The sequence below is a fragment of the Balaenoptera musculus genome, chromosome 6 (assembly GCF_009873245.2).
Source record: "Balaenoptera musculus isolate JJ_BM4_2016_0621 chromosome 6, mBalMus1.pri.v3, whole genome shotgun sequence".
Taxonomy (NCBI): domain Eukaryota; kingdom Metazoa; phylum Chordata; class Mammalia; order Artiodactyla; family Balaenopteridae; genus Balaenoptera; species Balaenoptera musculus.
This window is the reverse complement of record NC_045790.1, coordinates 30,491,025-30,508,522: the sequence shown is the minus strand read 5'-3', so window position 1 is coordinate 30,508,522 and position 17,498 is coordinate 30,491,025.

Sequence of the window (17,498 nt, the reverse complement as noted above, 5' to 3'; positions counted from 1 at the left end):
GTTTTTAAAAGTAATTGATTTTTTTTTTTCACACACACACACTGTATTTTATTTTTACAAGAGATAAATAGACTGACACCAAGCATTGTACATGGATGACCACAACAAAAGCAACAATGATTGCAATTACCAAACATGAAACACACTCATACTATGTCATAATATTGACATTCAGTCCATTATTCCTCCACTGTAACAGCTCCTTTACTTTTCAGTGAAAATTGATTTGTATATTCTTTGCCTCTGAGTCCTTGTGGGATTTTTTTTTTTTTTAATTCAGACAGAAAGTCACAAAAATTATACTCATCCTCATCAGTTCACTCAGTCCCATGTAATTAATTTTTTTTTCATCTTGATCTTTTGTTAGCACTTTTATGAGTTCATCAGTTTTTCATTAGAGTTCTGAAAATGCTTATTCATTCAGTTCAGCAGTACAGTCAGTTACCAGAAACCTGTACTTGTCAGAGTCTTTTCCATGAATTTCTTGAAGATGAAACCCTTTTATAGGAACATATTTGCAAAAGCATCAGAGTACACCCAGAACTGTCTGTAAATGACAAAAGACTTAAAAATGACCACAGTTAAAGATTTGATGAAAGTTCATAATAATGCAGTTGACAAGAAAATTAGTTATTTCTGAGATATACATTTTAAAGTAATAACTAGGATTATTACTTATAACATTATACCAGAACATATAAGATTTTTAGAAATTTCATGTAATGTCTGAAACATTTATATTAACATATTTCCATACATATTTCCATACAAATACAAATATAAGATTTTTAGAAATTTCATGTAATGTCTGAAACATTTATATTAACATATTTCCATATATATTTCCATACAAATACAAATATAAGATTTTTAGAAATTTCATGTAATGTCTGAAACATTTATATTAACATATTTCCATACAAATAACCCAATGAAAGTTTAGTATTAGTTGTTTTGTTTGTTTTTTTATACTGCAGGTTCTTATTAGGCATCAGTTTTATACACATCAGTGTATACATGTCAATCCCAATCGCCCAATTCAGCACACCACCATCCCCACCTCACCGCAGTTTCCCCCCCTTGGTGTCCATATGTCCATTCTCTACATCTGTGTCTCAACTTCTGCCCTGCAAACTGGCTCATCTGTACCATTTTTCTAGGTTCCGCATACATGCATTAATATACGATATTTGTTTTTCTCTTTCTGACTTACTTCACTCTGTATAACAGTCTCTAGATCCATCCACGTCTCAACAAATGACTCAATTTCGTTCCTTTTTATGGCTGAGTAATATTCCATTGTATATATGTACCACAACTTCTTTATCCATTCGTCTGTTGATGGGCATTTAGGTTGCTTCCATGACCTGGCTATTGTAAATAGTGCTGCAATGAACATTCGGGTGCATGTGTCTTTTTGAATTACGGTTTTCTCTGGGTATATGCCCAGTAGTGGGATTGCTGGGTCATATGGTAATTCTATTTTTAGATTTTTAAGGAACCTCCATATTGTTCTCCATAGTGGCTGTATCAATTTACATTCCCACCAACAGTGCAAGAGGTTTCCCTTTTCTCCATACCCTCTCCAGCATTTGTTGTTTGTAGATTTTCTGATGATGCCCATTCTAACCGGAGTGAGGTGATACCTCATTGTAGTTTTGATTTGCATTTCTCTAATAATTAGTGATGTTGAGCATCTTTTCATGTGCTTCGTGGCCGTCTGTATGTCTTCTTTGGAGACATGTCTATTTAGGTCTTCTGCCCATTTTTGGATTGGGGTGTTTGTTTCTTTGATATTGAGCTGAATGAGCTGTTTATATATTTTGGAGATTAATCCTTTGTCCGTTGATTCATTTGCAAATATTTTCTCCCATTCTGAGGGTTGTCTTTTCGTCTTGTTTATGGTTTCCTTTGCTGTGCAAAAGCTTTGAAGTTTCATTAGGTCCCATTTGTTTATTTTTGTTTTTATTTCCATTACTCTAGGAGGTGGATCAAAAAAGATCTTGCTGTGATTTATGTCAAAGAGTGTCCTTCCTATGTTTTCCTCTAAGAGTTTTATAGTGTCCAGTCTTATATTTAGGTCTCTAATCCATTTTGAGTTTATTTTTGTGTATGGTGTTAGGGAGTATTCTAATTTCATTCTTTTACATGTAGCTGTCCAGTTTTCCCAGCACCACTTATTGAAGAGACTGTCTTTTCTCCATTGTATATCTTTGCCTCCTTTGTCATAGATTAGTTGACCATAGGTGCGTGGGTTAATCTCTGGGCTTTCTATCTTGTTCCATTGATCTATGTTTCTGTTTTTGTGCCAGTACCATATTGTCTTGATTACTGTAGCTTTGTAGTATAGTCTGAAGTCAGGGAGTCTGATTCCTCCAGCTCCATTTTTTTCCCTCAAGACTGCTTTGGCTATTCGGGGTCTTTTGTGTCTCCATACAAATTTTAAGATGATTTGTTCTAGCTCCGTAAAAAATGCCATTGGTAATTTGATAGGGATTGCATTGAATCTGTAGATTGCTTTGGGTAGTATACTCATTTTCACAATGTTGATTCTTCCAATCCAAGAACATGGTATATCTCTCCATCTGTTGATATCATGTTTAATTTCTTTCATCAGTGTCTTATAGTTTTCTGCATACAGGTCTTTCGTCTCCCTAGGTAGGTTTATTCCTAGGTATTTTATTCTTTTTGTTGCAATGGTAAATGGGAGTGTTTCCATAATTTCTCTTTCAGATTTTTCATCATTAGTGTATAGGAATGCAAGAGATTTCTGTGCATTAATTTTGTATCCTGCAACTTTACCATATTCATTAATTAGCTCTAGCAGTTTTCTGGTGGCAGTTTTAGGATTCTCTATGTATAGTATCATGTCATCCGCAAACAGTGACAGTTTTACTTCTTCTTTTCCAATTTGTATTCCTTTTATTTCTTTTTCTTCTCTGATTGCCGTGGCTAGGACTTCCAGAACTATGTTGAATAATAGTGGTGAGAGTGGACATCCTTGTCTCGTTCCTGATCTTAGAGGAAATGCTTTCAGTTTTCCACCATTGAGAATGATGTTTGCTGTGGGTTTGTCATATATGGCCTTTATTATGTTGAGGTAGGTTCCCTCTATGCCCACTTTCTGGAGAGTTTTTATCAGAAATGGGTGTTGAATTTTGTCAAAAGCTTTTTCTGCATCTATTGAGATGATCATATGGTTTTTATTCTTCAATTTGTTAATATGGTGTATCACATTGATTGATTTGCGTATATTGAAGAATCCTTGCATCCCTGGGATAAATCCCACTTGATCGTGGTGTATGATCCTTTTAATGTGTTGTTGGATTCTGTTTGCTAGTATTTTGTGAGGATTTTTGCATCTATATTCATCAGTGATATTGGTCTGTAATTTTCTTTTTTTGTAGTGTCTTTGTCTGGTTTTGGTATCAGGGTGATGGTGGCCTCATAGAATGAGTTTGGGAGTGTTCCTTCCTCTGCAATTTTTTGGAAGAGTTTGAGAAGGATGGGTGTTAGCTCTTCTCTAAATGTTTGATAGAATTCACCTGGGAAGCCATCTGGTCCTGGACTTTTGTTTGTTGGAAGATTTTTAATCACAGTTTCAATTTCATTACTTGTGATTGGTCTGTTCATACTTTCTGTTTCTTCCTGATTCAGTCTGGGAAGGTTATACCTTTCTAAGAATTTGTCCATTTCTTCCAGGTTGTCCATTTTATTGGCATAAAGTTGCTTGTAGTAGTCTCTTAGGATGCTTTGTATTTCTGCGGTGTCTGTTGTAACTTCTCCTTTTTCATTTCTGATTTTATTGATTTGAGTCCTCTCCCTCTTTTTCTTGATGAGTCTGGCTAATGGCTTATCAATTTTGTTTATCTTCTCAAAGAACCAACTTTTAGTTTTATTGATCTTTGCTATTGTTTTCTTTGTTTCTATTTCATTTATTTCTGCTCTCATCTTTATGATTTCTTTCCTTCTGCTAACTTTGGGTTTTGTTTCTTCTTCTTTCTCTAGTTTCTTTAGGTGTAAGGTTAGATTGTTTACTTGAGATTTTTCTTGTTTCTTTAGGTAGGCTTGTATAGCTATCAACTTCCCTCTTAGAACCACTTTTGCTGCATCCCATAGGTTTTGGGTCATCGTGTTTTCATTGTCATTTGTCTCTAGGTATTTTTTTATTTCCTCTTTGATTTCTTCAGTGATCTCTTGGTTATTTAGTAACGTATTGTTTAGCCTCCATGTGTTTGTCTTTTTTACGTTTTTTTCCCTGTAATTCATTTCTAATCTCATAGCGTTGTGGTCAGAAAAGATGCTTGATATGATTTCAATTTTCTTAAATTTACTGAGGCTTGATTTGTGACCCAAGATGTGATCTATCCTGGAGAATGTTCCGTGCGCACTTGAGAAGAACGTGTAATCTGCTGTTTTTGGATGGAATGTCCTATATATATCAATTAAATCTATCTGGTCTATTGTGTCATTTAAAGCTTCTGTTTCCTTATTTATTTTCATTTTGGATGATCTGTCCATTGGTGTAAGTGAGGTGTTAAAGTCCCCCACTATTATTGTGTTACTGTCGATTTCCTCTTTTATAGCTGTTAGCCATTGCCTTATGTATTGAGGTGCTCCTATGTTGGGTGCATATATATTTATAATTGTTATATCTTCTTCTTGGATTGATCCCTGGATCATTATGTAGTGTCCTTCCTTGTCTCTTGTAACATTCTTTACTTTAAAGTCTATTTTATCTGATATGAGTATAGCTACTCCAGCTTTCTTTTGATTTCCATTTGCATGGAATATCTTTTTCCATCCCCTCACTTTCAGTCTGTATGTGTCCCTAGGTCTAAAGTGGGTCTCTTGTAGACAGCGTATATATGGGTCTTGTTTTTGTATCCATTCAGCCAGTCTATGTCTTTTGGTTGGGGCATTTAATCCATTCACGTTTAAGGTAATTATCGATATGTATGTTCCTATGACCATGTTCTTAATTGTTTTGGGTTTGTTTTTGTAGGTCCTTTTCTTCTCTTGTGTTTCCCACTTAGAGAAGTTCCTTTAGCATTTGTTGTAGAGCTGGTTTGGTGGTGCTGAATTCTCTTAGCTTTTGCTTGTCTGCAAAGCTTTTGATTTCTCCATCAAATCTAAATGAGATCCTTGCCGGGTAGAGTAATCTTGGTTGTAGGTTCTTCCCTTTCATCACTTTAAGTATATCATGCCACTCCCTTCTGGCTTGCAGAGTTTCTGCTGAGAAATCAGCTGTTAACCTTATGGGAGTTCCCTTGTATGTTATTTGTCGTTTTTCCCTTGCTGCTTTCAATAATTTTTCTTTGTCTTTAATTTTTGCCACTTTGATTACTATGTGTCTCGGCGTGTTTCTCCTTGGGTTTATTCTGTATGGGACTCTCTGCACTTCCTGGACTTGGGTGGCTATTTCCTTTCCCATGTTAGGGAAGTTTTCGACTATAATCTCTTCAAATATTTTCTCTGGTCCTTTCTCTCTCTCTTCTCCTTCTGGGACCCCTATAATGCGAATGTTGTTGCGTTTAATGTTGTCCCAGAGGTCTCTTAGGCTGTCTTCATTTCTTTTCATTCTTTTTTCTTTAGTCTGTTCTGCAGCAGTGAATTCCACCATTCTGTCTTCCAGGTCACTTATCCGTTCTTCTGCCTCAGTTATTCTGCTATTGATTCCTTCTAGTGTAGTTTTCATTTCAGTTATTGTATTGGTCATCTCTGTTTGTTTGTTCTTTAATTCTTCTAGGTCTTTGATAATCATTTCTTGCATCTTCTCAATCTTTGCCTCCATTCTTATTCCGAGGTCCTGGATCATCTTCACTATCATTATTCTGAATTCTTTTTCTGGAAGGTTGCCTATCTCCACTTCATTTAGTTGTTTTTCTGGGATTTTTTCTCGTTCCTTCATCTGGTACATAGCCCTCTGCCTTTTCATCTTCTCTATCTTTCTGTAACTCAAAACTGCTTTCTAATAAGGACACAATAAATACTGTTTAAATTTACCAATCAAGAAAGAGAGGTATATGGGTTTCCCTGGTGGTGCCGTGGTTAAGAATCCGCCTGCCAATGACGGGGACATGGGTTTGAGCCCTGGTCCGGGAAGATCCCACATTCCACGAAGCAACTAAGTCCATGCGCCACAACTACTGAGCCTGAGCTCTAGAGCCCGTGAGCCACAACTACTGAGCCCGTGTGCCACAACTACTGAAGCCCGCACACCTACAGCTCGTGCTCTGCAACAAAAGAAGCCACCACAATGAGAAGCCCATGCACCACAACAAAGAGTAGCCCCAGCTCACTGCAAGTAGAGAAAGCCTGTGCACAGCAACGAAGACCCAACACAGCCAAATAAATAAATAAATTTATTAAAAAAAAAAAAAGAAAAGAGAGGTATAAATATATTAAATCTATTTGTAATAGCAACCACCAGAAGATTTGTCAGCAGACGCTGTTGTCTCTGGAGAGTGGTGCTGAGTTTTTGAAGGTGGTGAGGACTGAGCAGAGAGATATTTTGTAGTTCATGTCATTCTGAGCTGTGTGTTGTTTTTTTTTTTTTTAAGACATACACTAAAACAAATTAAGTAGGGAAATTTTTCCCTCTTTTCTCTTTAGGGAGGGCTCCATTCCTCATGGATGTTCTATTACCCAGGTCATGATCAGTCAGAGAATTTGCAAGTTTACAAAAATCATATTTACAAAAAAGGAGTGCTGTGGTGACTATATTACATATCGATGTTAAATTAAAACTTTGCTTCAAGCCTCAATCCCTGTTTTTCCAACTTTTTACCTAGAATTACTGCCCAACAGAAAGAAACATCAAATGCATTTTTCTTACACCAGATTCTCAGTAGATAAAGCAAAATATCAATTGTTTGAACAGTAAGTATCAATATGCCTTCAGTATGCAAGATGAATCAGAAGGAAAAATTATTGGGAGGTTCTAGAAATGTGAGGTCTATCTCCTCCACAAAAGAAAAGTAGCACCCGATTCAATGTAATTTCTTATTACAAGAGGCAATCATTACTCCCCAGCAGTGGTAGTCTCCAAAGATGACCAGCATGCCATTCAAGAGGTGGAGTTTTTTTCTCTCCCTTTGAATCTGGGTTGTCCCCTTGCTCTGACTGATAAAATATGTCAGAAGTGAATTTCAAACCCAGACGTTAAGCTAGTAGTTTCTATCTCCTTCCTTTTGGAACACTCATTCTTGGAACCCAGGCACCAAATTTTGAGGAAGCCTAAACAGCTACATGGTGAGACCCAAATGGAAGAGAAAGGAAGTCTTCAGTCAGTAGGCTTAGCCAAGCTCCCATCAACAGCCAGCACCAACTGCCAGACATGTGAGTTAGCCACCTTGGATTTGCATCCCAGGAGAGCCCTCGGATGACCATAGCCCCAGCTGATGTCACGGGAGCCGTACTGCCCAGTTGAGTCCGTTCAACCTACAGAATTTTGAGACATAATTAAATGGATGTTGTTTTAAGCCACTAAGTTTTGAGGTTTATTTTGTTTAGGGTTTATTCTGCGGCATTAGATAACTGAAACAGAACTTAATATCCAGAAGTGTGTATTGTTGTAAGAGAAACCTAAAATATGCAGCTTTGGCTTTGGAGCTGGGTGGCAGACAGAAGACAAAAGGACCTCAAAGAAACCATTAATGGAGCCTGGAAGGAGAGTGAGTGCGGAAATTGTCACTGGAGGCTAAAGAAAAGGCAATCCATGTCACAGATAGGTAGAAAGTTCGGCAACACTATAAAATTTGGGCAACATTTTCTGCAGTGATGTTGAGAATAGAAAGGGTAACTAATAAGTGTACGCACCTAGACAAAGAGATTTCTGGGAAGAATGTTAAGAAAAAAAGGACTGTCCAGTTTGAGAGCAGAATTTACAAAACACATAGAGACCCAGGTCTCAACAAAATGTTCTCAGAAGGAATGACATCAAGGCAAAGGTTAAGTCCATGTTTCCATGTAAAATGTGTTCTCAGAGTAAAGTTCAAAGCAAGAATGTAGTTGTAAGACCCTTCTAAGACCTCAGGAGGATTTAAAACAGTGCCTCAAGACCTTCTCAGAGAGACAACAAGACTTCCAAGAATCTTAAGGGAGTTTTTCCACAGCATTCTGACTCTCATTCCAAGATTTAGAGGTGCCTGTCTCAAAGAGACTTCTGGCTACAGACTTTATCTAATGGAGTGGATTTCTAATTTGATACACAGGAAATCTATAAAGTTTTTTAAGGAATTATACTAATTTGGACTAAAAGAGATAGAGACAGTTCAAAGTAAAAAGAGGTCTCTGGACCCCTCACTTCTTATGCTAAGGAAGTAGGCTGAGACAACTATTCAGCTGCAAGCATAGGTAATTTCTTACGGAAAGGAAAGGAGGATTTGAAGAGTTGAGCCATAGAGAACCGCTCCCCAGGAGAACTAGAGCCTGATTTTTTAATTTGAAAAGAAAAAAAAAAACCTGTTAACATATGCATGACTGGATTTCAGATTTACTATGGACTAGTGAAAGCTATACACCTGTTGTTGTATTTACTACAGTTATATTGTCCCTTTCTCACATTGTATGTTGGGTGTGTATAGAGCAGATAATGTCTTTTCAATTTACAGGACTCTACACCAAGGAACCACACCAGAGAAATTGCACCCACGGATGCCCATTCATAACTGAACCTGATTTAGATAATGAGATCCTGGACTTTGAGCTAATAGCATAATGTTAACTGGTTGGGAGCGGGGAGTGAGTATATTTTGCATATTGGAGAGAGATGTGAATTGTGGTGGCCAGAGGGCAAATATGGTAGATAGGTTCCAAAGATGGAAACTTCTTGTACATGTGTGCCATTCTTATAATGAGTGTAGAGATTATTTCCCCTCCTCTTAAATGTGGGCTGGCCCATGATTACTTTGACCAATAAAACGTGGTGAACGTGAGTTCAGTCTTAAGAGGACTGGCAACTTCGGCTTCCTTTCTCTTGCATGCCTCTTCCAAGAACCAAGCTGCCATGCTGTGAAGAAGCCCAAGTTGCATATGGAGAGGGCCACATGAATAAGAACTGAGACATTCAGTCAACAGTCCTAGCTGAGTTTCCAGTCAACAGCCAGCACCAATGGCCAGCTCTGTGAATGAGCCATTTGGGACTTTTCAACTCAATCAAGCTCCCAAATGACTGCAGCCCCAACCATAATCTTGTGGAATAGAAGCTTCTTCCAAGTGAGCCCAGTCAACCTATAGAATTGGGAAAGATAATAAAATAGTTTTTAAGCCACTAAATTTTAAGGCAGTTTGTTAGTCAGCATTAAATAACTGAAACATCAACTTTGGGCAAGTCTCCAGCAATTAAGCAGTTGTGTGCATTTGATCCCCAAGAGCATTATGAATTACATCTCATTTGCATCCCATAATTGTTTAATTCTTCCTTGGATGTAATTGCAAATCATACTTGCAGGAGGATCAGGAAGAAAAAATGTCTAAATGTCATCAACCACTGATTTACCCATGTCAATCTGATTGACATCGGCCAGTCTTTATTTTAATGCTTCCTCAGTGAGAGAAAAATAAAAAACAAAGCCCAAAGTCAAGATAGTCAAATGGAAACCAATAAGTATTTGCTGAGTTCCTAGTTCTTACTCTGAGAAACCCTGATTAGTGCCAAATATAAAAGAATCCTTGACCTCAAAGTTCTCACAAAAGAGAGATAAAAGAGCAGGTCAGACTTCAGAGGTGGGTGGGCACAGCTTAGCCACCCATTCACTCTCACACACCCATCTCCCACTCTGAGCACCCACTGGCCAGTTAACTGTGACTGCTGAGTATTTCCAGGAGCATCTACGTGAGTCCTTAGGACTGACTACGTAAGGGTCCTGAGTACCCAGAGACCCTTGTAGGGTATCTTTCCTGCTAGGATTCTGAGCGGGTGGGAGCAGAAAGAGTATTTTTTAGGGTTAGTGGGAGCTCTGCAGTTCCTCTACTCGAGTCCTGCCTGCCCACCAGCCCTCTGCCCTGGTGCCTGCTGTCACTTTCCTAGCCCTGGGCCTTGGCCCACACAGCTTATGATCACCTCCAGACCCAAACCTGCATGGCCGGTGTCCACATCCATGCCTGTATCCTCCTGACAGCTGACCTCTGTTAACCTTCTGTCCAGCACTGGGAGAAGGGATACACAGGTCCATTATTTGGTCCCTAGTAACACTGTCTTTTCCTCCATGGCCTAAGCCTGTCCTGCACTGAGAGTCCCAGCACTCCCGGAGTGAGGCTGCAGGCCCAGGAAAGGGTGACATCAGGGGCTGCCCCAGCTTTCAGAGAGAGGCGCAGCCCACACAGAACAAGACCCACTCTTCTTTTCCCTGCTGCTTCACCTGGTGCACATTCCCTTCTTCAGAACTCCGGTCCCTCTCTGAACTGTGTACTCACTCCTCCGCATCTTTACTGTCTGTCCCCTCTCATGTCCCCACTGAAATGAGGGAGATAGCTTGTCTGTTCTGTTATCATGTACCTCCAATGCACTGTCTGGCACATAATAGGTGTTCAATAAATGTGGGTTTAATGAATTAGTACCTCTTTGTCCCTTGTGGTGATTTTTTCTTTCAGGAATTTGGTTGTTTTATCCTATAGACCAGCAGGGCCTCTCTATGTCTGAGCACCAATGGTAGGAAAAGCCCCTGTCCTTGCCTGTAATGTAAATCAAGGAAAGTGGGAACAATAGTATCTCTTAACATCCCGGAGTTTCTAGAGCATTCCATGAACAAGCAGAAGTCTGCTGTGTCAGGACACGCAAAGGACTCTGGGGAAATGTGTGGACCATCAGCCCTGATGGTCTGACAGTTGATCTCAGACCCTGCCCAGGCACCGCATTATACAGGACAAAGCAATAGTGGTTAAGTGCTGAATGGAATGGACTAGAAGAGGATAGACCTTAAACTTCAGCTTGATTCTTTTTTTTTTAATTTACTTTTATTTATTTATTTTTTATACAGTAGGTTCTTATTAGTTATCCATTTTATACATATTAGTGTATATATGTGAATCCCAATCTCCCAATTCATCCCACCACCATCCCCCCACCCCTGCTTTCCCCCCTTGGTGTCCATACGTTTGTTCTCTACATCTGTGTCTCTATTTCTGCCTTGCAAACCGGTTCATCTGTACCATTTTTCTAGATTCCACGTATATGAGTTAATATACGATATTTGTTTTTCTCTTTCTGACTTAATTCACTCTGTATGACAGTCTTTAGGTCCATCCACGTTCCTACAAATGACCCAGTTCGGTTCTTCAGCCTGATTCTTAAACAGGGACATTCTCAGAACCATGTAGACCCAATCCCAGAACAAGTGAATTAAAATCTCTGAGTCTGAGGCTAGAACATGCATAGAAAATGCAAGCCAGGTAATTCTGATGCTCACTTCAGGTTATGAAACACTGACTTAAGAAATGAAAAGAAAGGAGAGGTTGATTGATTTGGGAAAGTTTCACACATGAGAAGAGATTTGAATTGGCCTGGAAGAATAAATTAAATATAAATAGCATTTAAAAAATAGATGTTCATGGTGGGGTAATGGGAAGGGACAAAGCTTGTTGGGCTGACACAGACAGGAACAGTTTCTCTGCATGCAAGCAATCTACAAGAGAGTAGTGGGAGGTACATCTGAAGAGGTAAAGAGGGACCTTGAAAGTTTGAACTTCAATTTATATCCCCTGGGGAACCTTGAAGGTTTTTAAAAGGAACAAGTAATAAAGGTGATTTTGTTTAAAGGGCTAATACTGCTTTGGTGTAGGGACTGGATTGGCAAGAAAACTGTCTATACCAGGACTCACCTCTTTGTGACAGGAAATTGGGTACCTATTAAAATGCACCAGCTTCTCCGATCTTGTTGCTACTACCTCTTCCTAAGGAGACTGTCAATGCAAAACCAAATATCAACCAATCTGACTTTTGTCAAGTCAGGAAAGAAACATTAAGAGGAAGTAATATAGACGCTGCAATTTGCTTTCCAAGTTTTTATTCAAACTATGAGATGTTTGCATTTTTAGAACTAATAATAATAACAATGAAAAGAAGCATTTTATTGAAAGACATTGATGTGTTTTTCAATTTGCATTTCCAAGTTTATGCTCTCCCATTCTGCCAGAAACATCCATTTGCCTCTAAGAGGAATCAAAATAATTACATCCAAAATGCACACACGAAAAAGAGTTAATTTACAGCTTTGACTACAAAACTTGTACTTTTCAGTCCCTACAAATATGATAGTTTTGACAATTCTGTGAGTGTCTAAGTCAAGCTTGCCAAAATTGATTCTACAGATTTGCTGCAAGTCATATGTATTCTTCACTCCCACCTTGGGGTAGATGTGGGAAACCAGGCAACTTCCCAAGCATGTCTTTAGGGAGTGGTCATTGGTGTAGTACCACATCCAACATGCAAGACTAACAGTGGTGGATAAGACGTCTACACAGATGGCCTGAGAACATGTCACTGACACCCCAGAGCCCGCACATGGTCTGCAGAAGATCCAGAACTTTGTCCCTTCCCCAGTAGAGAGACCAGAAGTTATGAGAGGGCCTGTGCCAGCCAAGGTCACAATTAAGGGGCCATGGGGTCTGTGGAGCACACTGACTCATGACCCATCCCCAACATGATACCCAGAAAGCCAGAAGGGCCCAGCTGCTCAAGGCAGACTCCATGCAGAGGCCCAGAAAATGGTTCAGCCCATCTGCAACTAGGTGTGGGGTCACTGACCCAGGGCCCCAAGTTCTCCTTCTTCACCACCACAAGTTCAGCAGAAAGAAGAAATCTGAAATCCTGAGATAGTTGGAAAATGTGGACACTCCCTGTGCCCCCCCCATAAAGGACTTGAGGACTTGTAAGGAAATGCAGATGATTTATATGAACTACAAAATTTGGATTTTCTTCATATATTTCATAGTGATGCACACATTTCCATACTCACCACAATTAGTTTTTCTGTTATAGGGTATTTTCTGAAATCTTTCCCTAATAGAAACTAAGTGATCATTATACTTGGTGATCATCACACTTGTAGTATACTGTCCATGTAACCAAGAAGTTACACGGACAGTATACTACACTTTCTAAATGAATCCATTCTTGACTATCATATTTGAAATATAGTTGTCGTCCATAAGGTGGCGCCAGAAGCAAAAAATACAGCCTCCAGAATAGCCCTACCAATAAAAGGGGTTGATTTGAGTAGTTTTTGTTTCCCCATTTATGAGCAATTAATTGAATAGGAAAAAAAAAAAGAATAATTAAACATTGTGCTAACAAATTGATTAGTGTCTTCGGTGTTCGTTTTCATCAAATAGAGCAGAAACTCCAAATCACATGGGCAGCAACACAGAAGCCCTCAGCTGTTTCAGAATCAAGGAATCTTGCATGTCTTCAGACGATTTCTGCCAATTTTTTAAACATGAAAAACTGTAGTGACAGTAAAGGAAAAGACCCCGAAAGATTAGCAATTGTGTACATGGGGTTAAAAACAAAAACAGAAAAAAAAAAAAAAAAAAAAAAAAAACAAGCTTCAGCTATCACGAAATTCCAGATTGCCAGATTTCTTGATTGTGGCTTTTAATCAAAACCCAGCCAGCTGCCTGTATTTAACATTAATTGTTAGGCTCTAAGTCTCAGCCAATCATCTTGCTTCTGAGCTGGCAGTGTAACAACAACAACAAAAATATGAAACTCTCTCCCTGACCCAGTTTAGTATGAGGAAAAAAAAGAAGAGGAAGAGGAAGAAGAATCAGCTCTAGGATTTGGGCAGCTTTCCTATGAAGAACGCATCTCTAGCTTTCTAAAGCAAAACAACACCTGTACCTGGAAACTAGTTTAGCACCTTCAAGATAAACAAGTAGCATGTTTATAACCCTGCTGTCCCCTCTCTTTTCTTCCTCCCCACGAAAAGCAACATTAGCACTTCAAAGACACAGTGTTTTGCTTGTGGGCAGCCAGGGGCAAGGTTCCTGAGGAACCTTCTTTCTTAGTTTGTCCTCTGCTCCCCTGTTGGCTAAAGATTCACTCTATGCTATTAATTTCTCTGTTCTTGATCCTTTGTGAGATTTGGAGAAAGACTCTCCTCCTACCTTGCTAATGGCTCCAAATATCCTAGTCTCCAATTTTTCCGCGGGGGGATGGATACCTTAGCTGCCTTCCTCGACCTGGTATGTGAAGAATGCTGCTTCGTTTGAGTGAATGGAGTGAATTCTCAGTAAAGAGAAACAATCCTTCTCTCTATCTCTCCTTCCTTCCTTCTCTCTCATAGATCATAAATAATGGACAAGATGGAGGTCTTCCTGACAGTGTCTAAAAAATCAGCCGTCTTATTTATACACTACCAAACGTAAAATAGATAGCTAGTGGGAAGCAGCTGCATAGCACAGGGAGCTCAGCTCAGTGCTTTGTGTCCCCCTAGAGGAGTGGGATAGGGAGGGTGGGAGGGAGATGCAAGAGGGAGGGGATATGGGGATATATGTATACGGATAGCTGATTCACTTTGCTATACAGCAGCAACTAACACACCATTGTAAAGCAATTATACTCAAATAAAGATGTTAAAAAATATATATATATCAGCCATCTTTTAGAATCACCCTGAGCACAGACCTGGGAGGTGGAGTGTCTTCCTCCAGGACCCACAAACAACCTCCCATAACCAATTTGATTTTGAGCTTGACCTTGAGGTCTGACACAAGGTTAGCCAGTAAGAATGGCGTCACAATTGGTGCATAGCAACAAGTTTCCTTCTCTCTAGTCATTTACATAGAGACGACAGCTAATATTCAAATTAGTGTAAGCAGACCCACAGTTGATTGAATTAAATCTCTTCTCCAGCTTGATTTGCATAAACTGCAATAATCAGAATAGAGAGCGAAAGCATAATTGAAAGGAGAAAATATATACTTGCAGCTATTTGGAATTAGGTAGAGTTGAACTAAGCTGGTAAATCCGATACTACTGAAAGCAGAACTGTCCTCGGCTAACTTTAATTTTAAAATATTAAGAAATGTGATTTGTGGAACTGGAAAGTTAATTAACAAATAAAGTCTTAGAAAACCTTTGATTTAACAACAACAACAAAAAATTGTTTTCAAGAGAGAAATGTTGAGCTAGTGGTCCGAAAAGTTTGCTCACATTATTTTACAGGCCCATCAGAAGCAACCTCTGCATACCATGCTCTATCCTAGCCCTGGGAAGGAAAATAATTCAGCCAGTATTTTCTTTATTTTATGGCAAAAACTTACTCCAAGATCTTCCCCATTGTTGTACACAAACTCCAGTTTTCTTTATGGTTCGTGTATGACACCCTCACTTCCGCCTCCCCCACCCCCATTATCAAGAACAAAGCCTGGGACTTCCCTGGTGGCGCAGTGGTTAAGAATCCGCCTGTCAATGCAGGGAACAGGGGTTCGAGCCCTGGTCTGGGAAGATCCCACATGTTGCGGAGCAACTAAGCCCGTGCGCCACAACTACTGAGCCTGCGCTCTAGAGCCCGTGAGCCACAACTACTGAGCCCTCGCTCCACAACTATTGAAGCCCGCACACCTAGAGCCCATGCTCCGCAACAAGACAAGCCACCGCAAGGAGAAGCCTGAGCACTGCAACAAAGAGTAGCCCCCCCGCTCACTGCAACTAGAGAAAGCCCGTGTGCAGCAACAAAGACCCAACGCAGCCAAAGAAAAAAATAAAAATAAATAAAATATAATGTTTAAAAAAAGAAAAAAAGAACAAAGCCTGAAAGAAAACCCCCATGTGCCCTACGAGGACAGGAGACCCTGCTGTCAAGCGATGTACTTTCAGATCTGGCACACACGCTCCTTAATTTTCTTAATTTCACCTTCTCTTGCCATTCCCATCACCTGGGGTCTCAGAGAAGAAAGGGGAAAATCACAAGGCAAGGCAACAATTACTCAGATCCCTAGAGTGCCCACCCCCCTCCTCACTTCTCGTCCATTTCTCAGAAGCAGAGGTGGCAGGCCTAGGCCACGCACCCCAACCCCAGCAGAAGCAGAGGACCCTGCAGATGGGAATAGTCTGAGGAACAGAAACCCCTCACATAAGCTCTTGTACAACTTTTCACACATTTCATGTCACAAAATGTTTGCCACTTGACACACAGAGATTGTTGATATGGAGCAAAGGAGATCAACGGTCCCTCTCATGGCTGTCAGAGAGCTTCATTCTCCCACCCACATCCCTTTGTCATAGGATTTCCATAGGAATAGGCAGAGTACATTTTTTAGGATAAGTGTCCTAAATCTGTTGCTGAAATTGACATTTACAGATTATCTATCAAAAATAAAAGTCAAGATGTTCGGGTTTAAGGGTAGACAAGGATTTTATAACAACATGGGTTACAGCGTCCTTTTACTTATCCACAGTAAGCCAGGTACAGTGATCACTGAGTTCAATACTCATAACAGTTAAGGAGATGGCTATGCATATGTGTCCCTTTTTACAGATGAGAACGCCGAGGCTCAACGAGGTGGAGTAACTTGCCCAAGACTAGCCACTAGAAAGAAGCGGGCCGCATTTCAAACCCAGGCAAGCTAGTTACAGAATCCACCCATCCTTAACCTCCATGTCGAGCTGCCTTCCTAAATATTCTGAATATTTAGAAACTGCTCTACTTTACCAGACAAGGTGGAGCCACAATTCAGAAATGGTTGTTTGTACCTCAACATTTGATCCACATTCCTAAGCTCTTCTTTGTTTTATCTCAGTTCATCTTCCAAAGCTAAAGTCAGTGTCAGATGATCTTCCTTCAGGCAACTCCTGGAAAGTTCTACTTTTTCCCTCTACTGGAAATTCCAGGGAACTTGAGGGGGAAATCCTGAACATCCTGGAATAAACCAAACAGCTGAAAAGAGGACAGGGGCCACTCTAAGGTGGGTGCAGCTGGGCCCTGGTGCTGCTGTAGATGAGTGCTGAGTCCTGCTCTTTTAGTGCTGAGAACACGGACTCTTTACAGTTGGTGTGAGTGGCGGAGAGCATTGCAGGACACCCATGAAAAGTCGCTTCTGCCTCCTGGTATAACAGGGACCTGAGAACAACCGCAGTCATGGAGACGAAGAAACCCAGACAAGCCCTGGAGACCGCTGCCGCGAAGACTCTTCCCCCTCCTGGGAACTTCCCAGGTACTTCCCAGCCTCCCTTGCAGCTCAGTTCTAGCCAACTCCAGGCCAGTCCCTTAGAAACATCCCTTCAGCTAACTCCTCCCCAGTCTCAACATCTTGGGGACCACATGTTCCAGATGGCGTAGCTACAAAAGGAGGAGACTGCCCTACCCATAAGAGAATTTGTGTGAGTAACATTATGTTAGGCCACTGGGATTTCAGCATTAATTTGTTACAGGAGCATAACCTAATCCACCTTGGTTATATTCCTTCTAGAACAGAGATTTCAGTCTTGATTGGTGCAAGGCAAACTACCTAGAAAGGTATTAGAAATACAGATTCCTGGGATCCATACCCTG